The sequence below is a fragment of the Felis catus genome, chromosome B3 (assembly GCF_018350175.1).
Source record: "Felis catus isolate Fca126 chromosome B3, F.catus_Fca126_mat1.0, whole genome shotgun sequence".
In the NCBI taxonomy this organism is placed as follows: Eukaryota; Metazoa; Chordata; class Mammalia; order Carnivora; family Felidae; genus Felis; species Felis catus.
In genome coordinates this window covers 11,792,660-11,802,355 of record NC_058373.1, presented here as the reverse complement: position 1 = coordinate 11,802,355, position 9,696 = coordinate 11,792,660, and the positions used below count along the sequence as shown (strand labels likewise).

General features: G+C 43.8%; 1 long non-coding RNA gene across 1 annotated transcript; it reads right to left on the bottom strand.

Annotated features, from left to right (window-relative positions):
* Nucleotides 1–6,582: 6,582 nt before the first annotated feature.
* Nucleotides 6,583–8,538, bottom strand: LOC111560783. Its single transcript, XR_002742789.2, has 2 exons — nt 7,628–8,538; nt 6,583–7,023 (listed from the first exon to the last, which is right to left on the bottom strand). It is a non-coding gene; the product is annotated as an uncharacterized LOC111560783 (long non-coding RNA).
* Between the last annotated feature and the right edge of the window lie 1,158 nt (nt 8,539–9,696).

Genomic DNA, 9,696 nt, shown 5'->3' with positions numbered 1-9,696 from the left:
TGACCCAGACCCAGTAGACCTGCTCAAACTAACCCTCTGGAAGGCTCTGACTCCTGAGACCTTCAGCCCTGCTCCAGCCACGTCTCAGAAGCTGGCTGGTCTAAGCCTGGCTGAAGCCTGAGGATTCGATGGATTAATTGGACCATCCTTAACACCCCTGTTCAAGCAACTCTGTCAACCCCTGCCTCTTGCCTTGTTTCTTGCCATTGGACTAGCAGAGGTTGCCTCAACAGATTGGACATGGGTCAAAAAGCTTATGTTGGGTCTCACCTACCTCCTCTGGATGGGAGGGCTATTATGTATTCCTCAGATCTTATGCTAACCTCTCTCACCCTCACAATTATTGCATACCCACAATGTCCTGAGGATTGTTATAAGATGGTAACAAGAGGAAAAGTCAGAGAAAACAAAAGCATTCAGCTCCCTCACCTCCTCAATAGAAAATGTTACAAGGCTGGGGTGGGGAGGGGCTTTGTTTGCCAGTCACAGGACGCTGAGTCACGTTAAGTTTTGGGCCACAGAGATTATCAAAACAGATGGACTCTGCAAAACCAAGGGCCTTACAAAAGGGAAGAAAGCCTGCTTTACTTACCTTCCCCTGTTGGGAATGTCAGATGGGGGAGGAATGCAGGATAAAGCCCTTCAAAAGGTTATAAAAAATACACAGGCCAAGCTGGTACAGCCATAAAGGCGACCACTCCAACACCCTACCGGGGCCTAAACCTCTAGGCCCTTAATCAAATGATTTCTGATTTCCCACTCTCTGGTGCTGGCCAACACCACCTACCAGATCCTCCATGGCATAAACAACACCATCCAGACTTGCTGGATGCGTTTGCCTCTCCCCTGGAAGGACTTACTTGGCCACTCTTGTCCCCTGGGACTGGGAAGCTCCTGAAAATCTCACAACAAATGTTACTGTCTTAATTGGGCCCTTGGCTACAGGGGTCCCTCTCACAAATGCTGTTAATCTAACTTGGATACTCCCTGAGGATACAGACGGGACCTCCCTATGAAGGAAAAACCTAACCATAGATAAAAATGAAACCCTATGCTCACCTCCCGGGGTTTTCTGCCTATGCTCCAATTCAGTCTATCAATGCTTAGAGGCCAACTGGACTCAGATGCGCTAGTCTTCCTACACCCCCCACCCCCACCCCAGATACCTGTATACACTGAAGGCCAATTCCTGGCAGCCTTTAGCCCTAAGCCCCAGCTAAACCAGGAGTCCGGCTACCTGTCCTAAGACAAATAGGAATTGCTACAGGGATAGGAACCGGGAGAGGAGGCATAGACTCTTCTGTAGGACTATACCACAAGCTATCCCAGGAACTAAATGAGGATGTGGAGCGGGTCGCTGACTCCCTGGCGACCTTACAAAATCAAATAAGCTCCCTGGCAGCAGGAGCCCTCCAAAATAGGCGAGTCCTCAATCTCCTTACTGCAGGAAAGATAGGCACTTGCATCTTTCTAGGAGAGGAATGCTGTTATTTTGTAAACCAATTAGGAATAATCACAACTAAAGTCAGGGAACTGACAGAAAGAATTCAACGCAGACAACAAAAGGGTAACAGTCTTTGAAAAGAATGGAATTTTGCAAGTTGTACACCTTGCTCCCTGCCCTGGCAGGACCACTCCTTTCCATAACCTTGCTCGTAACCATTGGCCCACGCATCCTAAACACCCTGGCGTGCTTCACTGAAAAGACTGCCACATGCCAAACTGCAGCGTGTATTTCAGCCTTTCAAGGATATCAATCGATGAGACAGAAAGATGACACCTACTAAAAGGAAGATTTTTAAAGGCATCAAAGTGGGCGAATGATGCGGGGGGGGGGGGGGGGGGGGGGAACAAAACCCTGACCTAAAAAGAAAAAGGAATGTGGCAGGCACACTCGAGATTCTTAGGTTAACCCTTCTCCATTTGTCCGAAGGCCAGTCCTCCCTCCCCCTCTTCCTTGGCTTGTTTGTCTCTCTCAGCCATGGGCACATATGCGGAAGCTGTAAGATTAGCAATTGCTCGGGGCTCAGATCTTTGGAGAAACTGTCTCCCCTGAGCCCATCAATGTAAATAAATCTCCGATCCTCCAAGATCTCCGCTCCAGGAGTGCCACTTGGTTCTTCCGTCAATGATCCAGCCTGGTTCTGTAACAGGGGAGGGGCAGAGAGAGAGGGAGACACAAAATCTGAAGCAGGCTCCAGGCTCTGAGCTGTCAGCACAGAGCCCAACACGAGGCTCAAACCCACACATCGAAAGATCATGCCCTGAGCCAAAGTCAGATGCTTAACCAACTGAGCCACCTAGGCAGCCGATTGGCAGTATCCTTAAAATAAAGCGAGGGATCAAAATATTTGTGCTGCTACCTTTGTTGAAGCTAACGAGAATCTCCAAAGATTCAATATTTCTCCGTTTTTGTAGACAGGACACAGTTATTACAGCATGCTTAGAGAAACAGCAATAATCAAAGCTTCAGTTTCTCACATCAAGCCACAAGTAAACGTGTAGTTCTCTGAATAAGCCTGTTTTTACATCACATACAAGGAATCTATTTGCCAACGAACTTCCTTAGCTACTAAAGATTGTGTGGTCCTTGTGCCAACAACATAATCGAGCATGACTGTTAAAATATCTGGAGGACTGTGATCAGATGGCAGAATAAACAAACCCTACTACGTGCTCTGGATTTTCTAACACAGAACGAAATGTGAATTTCTGGGCAGCTTTCTAGGTGCGGAAAGAGGCAATTTATTTCCATTTTCTCAGCAGCAGAGCCACCTTACCCAAACCTTACAGTGTCTTTTCAAGAAATCACGGAGTCTTTGCAAGAAATCACAGGTCTCAGGACTCCAACTTTGCTTTTAGGTCCTTTCTATGGGGTGGTGGGTTCTTTTGGCTTTTCTCAAGTCCAAAAGAAACGCAACTTGCATAGCCGATTGTTTTCTCTCCAAGTGCATAGAAGTCTTTCACAACGAGTGTTAACAAATGTAAAATTCTCTAACGCACCCTCCTCCTTTAGACACCCCTCCCCAATCGCTGTATAGCCTTCACTTGTTTTTAAGTGGGCCTAACAGGAACACTGGAGATTCTTAAAGACAGCATATGTCAGAATTAACTGTGAGGCTTTTCCTAACAGAGCCCACTACCAACCACTCCCCCAGTAGCTCTACATATTTGAAAAGGACAGGTACGGCCAGGCAAGACAATAACTTAATGGCTTTTAAATCCAGGCAAGGAAAAGGAGACAGGTGACTTGAGCTTCATTTTATGATGTCACAGCACGTTCAGGGCAGAAGGAGTACTTTGCATTTTATCATTCCATTTTATCATTCCAACTTAATGCCATTAAAGGACAGCAAACACTCAAGGTGTTCAGAAAGATTCCCTACTCCCTTTAAACCAGATAGGATGCCTGTTCAAACAATGTAAATCTAAGCTATGACAATTTAGGAGGAAATGATAATTAAAAATCCTCCCTTGAAAACAAAAGCTCTATTAAGCAATGTTTGAAACTTCTTAAGTAAGGTTTTGTTATCTTGATCAGTTTTACATGAGACAGAATATCAATATTCTACTTTGTACACACATCACATCGATGATTCTTATCTCACTGGTGTTTAGAGAGAAAAGTTAGTATTTATTTAGATGCTCCTTGTGATATGTAAACACAGATTGCAACAGGACTAACAATTTGCTCTTATTAGGAAATTTTACAGAATAGTTATCAGTTCTATCCATCAAACATTATCTATTTTAAAGTGCTGTGATTAAGCTTCTGAAAACCAATTACCTGAATGAAGTGAACTTTTTTGTTGTGCGCATTCTATGCCTGTGGAGTCATCAAGAAGAGAGGGCATATGTATGAATCTACCTCGCTGGGTTTTGCTAAATTGCTCTCGGAATCTGAGTATCACACGCATGCTCGACCAATCTGCCGCAAATGTCAGAAGAGATAGATGTTCAGGGAGAAACTGAAGGACTGGATAATGGTGGTAAATTGGAAAGTCTGTTTAAGTACCTGAATTAAAAAGTTTGGAATCCTAACCATCTGCTGAACTTATTTTTCTCTTCTCTCTTCTTCCCTCCCTTCTTCAAATAGCTTTTGAGTATCTATGTACGGGTCAAAAACTCAGATATCCGTAGTGGCCAGGAACAAACGTAAATAAGCAAAGCAGGTGGGTTTTAAGAAAAATAGAGACAGACATATTTTATGTGTCTAATCAACACAGAGACAACTCTTCTCTCCTACCACAAAATGGGCTCTCTCCCACTATCCTCAGAAGATGTTTTAGTCTTGCTTCCTCTCTTTCGGTACTGAGAAGTATTTTACTCTAAGAAAAATATCAGTGCGCACTCACTATAAATGATACCTCATACTTAGCTTCAGTGGGAAAACGATAGGAGGGGCAAAGGCTGAGGCAGAGTGGAGAGCTCCTGTCCTGTCTAAAGTGGCGGTCTCTGGGTCCCTGGCTCTTGATTTCAGCTCAGGTCATGATCTCAGGGTTCCTAAGATAGAGCCCTTTGTCAGTCTCTGTGGCGACAGCATGGAGCCTGCTTGGGATTTTCTCTCTCTCTCTCTCTCTCTCTCTCTCTCTCTCTCTCTCTCTCTCCTCTCTCCCTCTGCCCCTCTCCCACTCATGCTCTCTGTCTCTGTCTCTTAAAATAAACAAACTTCAAAGGATAAATCAATAAAGTGGCCAGTATCTTTACCAGGTACCTGGTGGAAGCAGGTACCTCTCTCTCTCTCTCTCTTCTCTCTCTCTCTCTCTCTCTCCTCTCTCTCTCTCTCTCTCTCCTCTTCTCTCTCTCTCTCTGCCCCTCTCCCACTCATGCTCTCTGTCTCTTAAAATAAATAAACATCAAAAGATAAATCAATAAAGTGGCTAGTATCTTTACCAGGTACCCGGTGGAAGCAGACCCAGGACGGCCACATCTTAATTTTAAAGAGACGTCAAAGACCCTGGTTTGTAGGTAAATCCAGATTTTAAAATGTGATCTGGAATTTTTAAAAAACAAATTTTAAAAAGAGTTAAACAAAATAGTTTGGTGGTCTGGATGAAGTCTGTGATTCACCAGTTTGAGCGTCAGGCACCCTGCTGTGAGGTGTTGGGAATTCAAAGCCTTTTTTTTTTTTTTTAAGAAAGATTTTGGATCTTGGGGTGCCTCGGTGGCTCACTTGGTTAAGCATCCGACTTCAGCTCACGTCATGATCTCATGATTTGTGAGTTCGAGCCCTGTGTCAGGCTCTGTGCTGACAGCTCAGAGCCTGGAGCCTGCTTAAGATTCTGGGTCTCACTTTCTGCCCCTCCCCTGCTCTTGCTCAGAAATAAACCTTGAAAATTTTTTTAATTAAAAAAAAAAGAAAGATCTTCAATCTCAAGAAGTTTATGGACTAATACATTTAACATGACTAGGCACCCATGTCTATGTGTGCCCAGGGGAGACCAAGTCAGATGCAGGTTAGTGGGCAGGGAGGCTGGTCAGGAAATGATTCCAGAAAGTAGGTATGCTGAGCTGTCTTACTAGTTGAGTGACACAAGCAGAAACGTAGAGCAAGGAGGTCCAGTGTCAGGTATCACCCTATGCTAAGGCACGGAGGCCACAAGCAACCTGAGCCTTTTGTTAAAGAAGCTGAGGTCGGGCAGAGAAGGCTTAAGAGGTTGGGGGAGGGGGAGGTCCTCCCCGTCAGACATGTCCAAGGCTGTGCAATGAAGAGGGAAGACAGAAGAGTTAAGACTGAACTCAAAAGTACATGAAAGCCAGTTGTCTGTTTGGCAGGTCTTAGACACATTTTCACGGTCTAGTGCAGCACGCAAATTCACTCAGCATCTGCTGGAAATTAGATGTAATTTCAAAGTAACCAGGAAGTATGAATTCGAATTAAAATAGAAAACCTAACCCTCAGCATTAGGTAATATGCTTCTCCTGGCTTCCTACTTTTTAACTCATTATTATGTCTGTGTGAAAAGGCGGGCTGGTGAGGTGAAAATTTGAATCCAAGTAGACTCCTTGATTGGAAGAGCTGACCTGAGTTGTCTCGGTATCTCGTGTCAGGGTAAATATAAATCTAAAGAAATAAATTTCCCTAGTACAGAAGGGGGTCTCTAAAGTCAAACATTTACTTTAGAAAATTTGTGATTGTAAATTCTCTGCCCCTTTGAGAGGCATGTAAACCTTTTTAAAAGCTAAATAAGCCTCTTGCCCTTTTTACAACCCGGGAATGACCTGGGAGCCATCTCTTTGAAATGTAATCACCAAGGAAGAGAGCATCCCTATTTCTGTGGGAGGGTAGGAGTCTAACTCAGGTTCCCCGTTCCAAGTTACAAACCTACCTCCTGTGATAAAGGTGTAAGTTTACTTTTTCCTTTGGATAATGCAAATTAGCTAATACCAATTTCCAGCTGCCAATCGCCAAGGTGAGTTCAAGATGAACTCTGTATGACAAATGGTGCCAAGTCCTCTTACTTAAAACTAGTTATTCTGAGAACAGGTATGTGATAGGGTGTATCTGCTTAGCTGTGCAAAAGGGTGAAATTTCTTTCTGTCCTTCCAATCTCTCAATGGATTGATGTGATGCACGTCCTATTTCGTTTTAATGCTTTCTTTATTCAATGATGAAACTGTTGTCTTTCTCTTCTACTTGTGCAAAGATTTCTTCGTGTTGGCAGAAGATTTTGTTTTTAATTTTATTTGCCCAACACCTGCCACCAAGGTTAGTTGAATTTGTGTCTTCCAGCTCAGGGTCTGGTAAGCGTCTAAATGCCCTGACTGATACAAGTGTGAAAAGTCTATTCACAACGAAGAGGAACATTATTTCAGGGAAAGAGACTTACACGCTCGTCCCCCCAAAAGTGCTGCAATTAGAAGACATCATGGACTCCCTGCTGTGTTTTCGGAGGCATGTGGCACAGCGGCAGCCTGGCGCAGGCTCTCCTTAGACTGCCTGGGCTGGACTCCGTTTCCCGCATTTACTAGCTGCGATGCTTCCGGCAACTACTCGACCTCCTGGTGCCTTAGTTTCCCTACCTGTAAAACAGGAGAGAAAAGCTATCTCATAGTACCCGCCTCTGAGCACAGTGCTTGGCTAGTAAAAAAGCCTCAAAAATTAATTAGGATTATTTAGCAACATTATTCCAAGATTTGTTATAGACAGAAACGCCTCTGGGACGTAAAGATGAATAAAACATAATTCCTATCCCCAGAGGTATTTACCATCTTAGAATAATGATAATGGTACCATGAGATTAATCTGGGTTTAACCTAACCTTTCAGGAAAAAGAAAAACAGAAAAATCAACAGGTATTCTTAAAGGAGAGCGGATACGGCCAGGGGGAATTACCCTGATTGAGCTCCACTTAATTATATGGTCTTTAACATGGGGCGTCATAGACCGGTTTAAATTTGAAAACACTTCTTCCTCAGCGAGTGTAACAGGAAAAAACAGAATTCTTATCAAAAGAAACGAACGTATCCCCAACTTTGAAGCCAAAAGACTAGGAGACCACGGCTCACACACCCTGAGGCGATCCCCGATTTTTCTCCCATCCAGACAACCTCAACAGAGAGGACTTTTGTAAAGTTCTAATTGTAAATAAAAATTGACAACAAACACTCTTAAGGCCAGACATACAATTCTCGCTTTCCGCTAAGCTTAAGGGTGTTCAATAGGCTTTGTTCCGTGCGTATTAAAACAGAGCTCGGAGGCCATCTTGGAAACAAAAGGGCTTTGGGGGCCGGGGATAGAGGAGGCGGTATCCTGGCAACGGGAGGCGCGCGTTGCGCCGCGCAGCCGCACTCCGTCGCACCCTGCCCCCTGCCGCGTGGGCGGGGCTGTCCCGGCCGTGGAAAATTACCGCGGCTGCTCTTAAAGGCACCAGCTCATTTCGTACCCGAAGCCCCTGCGCTAGTGGCCCTTGTAAGCTAAGATGTGGAGTCTCCATTTTATCTTCCTAGAGGAAATAAATTCATTTCGCGGTCTATAGGACTAAATCTATAATTAGGCAAATAATATCGAAATGAATAAGCTTCCATATAACCAGGAAAAGGGGGGAAAACCCCAAACACCTGAAATATCGGCTCTGGTGCAAAGAGAGCCACTAAACACACGAGAACGGGAAGAAACGAACAACTTTAGGGAAAAAGTTACATAGACTATGCAACAAATTTAAAAATGATTCGGCTCTGAAGCAAAGTAAACCTATTTTTGACAGATGGATTGACAGATTAGAACACACTAAACCTTACAAAAAACAAGATAAACGTGTTTAAGAGGCAACAGGATGGGTTCAACGTGCATCAAAAATTTATCCTCTCTTTATAGATCAGTTTTTGCGGTAGAATAAATAATCTATGAGATTTTTCCTGGTTCTTAGTCGTCAAAGAACTTTCTTCATGTTCGAAACTCTTATGATGTACAAGTTACGGGATAGGTTTATTGCTGTCTTACTTCTCTGAAAGAACAAATAAATAACCTAATTCTCCTGGTTTTTGCAACGTAAACATCTAGGATATATTCTACTACGCTCCGTGGCTCTAAATTTATTCCCCTTACCAAGCTATATTTACTAGAAGCCATCCTGGAAACATCGGGGTGAAAAAGAAATATTGGCCTTCCCCAAGTAAAGCTCTTGACGTATTGAATCTCTGTTCAATCCGTTTTAAAATATGAAAGATGGTCCTTCACTCTGTTCCTCCTCTGTTGGTTTGCTGGGTAATAGTTGTCTTTTCCTTTGTAAACTATGGGGCATACCCATTCACTCCTGTACCCAGACTCTGACTGCAGACGTCACTGTGTCAGAATGGATCCTTGCGAAATGTGAAGGTGATGTTCCAGGCTTATCGTGGCCCTGGCAAATGGATTTTCCGCTCCAGGACTGAGCCATTTTCCTTATGCTTTTTTGCCTTATTAAGTCACATTATGTCGCCACCCCAAGCCCTTTTTAAAATGTCCCTTTTTCCCCTCCTAATGTAAATTCTGTCACATTCCAATCACCACTTCGTAGTAATTTGATGGACGTTTATGTTTTTTTTCAGAACTCACAGCTGTGATATTTGAGCACTAAGCATTTTTTTTTTTTTTTTTTGCACGAGTTTAGACGCATAGGACAACGTTTAGCCTGTAAGTTTCAAGTTGGGATGTTAAAGAAGAGAGGACACTTGTGACATTATCTTACTTTGTAGAACCACAGGGAAAGCTAATTACATGTAACAAAAAGGTGTGTGGTGTAGAGTTGTCAGTCGCTCCTAAGCTGTAGGGGAATGTGCTTTAATGTCAGGGGAAATGTTCCTTTGAAACAAAAATATGTGCAGGCGCTGCTAGTGTCTACATTTTTGGCCTATGAGATTTACCAGGGCTAAGAGACTGAAATCTGAAAATGCCCATGTCAGATGAGATGCTTTTTCTAACTCTTTACGGAGTATTGCCATGGAAAGCCTGGTCTGTAATAATACTTCACGGCTGCTGAGCTGGCCAGTGAAGGTGCTAGTGCTTGGTAGTGTGGCTTCTACCCTTCCTCCACAGCGAAGTGGCGTTTTACAATCTGAACAGCTTTTGGAGGAGGTTGATAAAGGTTTCTAACCTCGGAGGGCAGCCCTGATGCCTCCTGTGGGCAGCCTGCTGTGCTGGGACATAATCTCTGTTTCGAGATGGAAAGTTCAAATGGAAACAGTCACATGGATTTTCCCTCTCAGATCCAATTC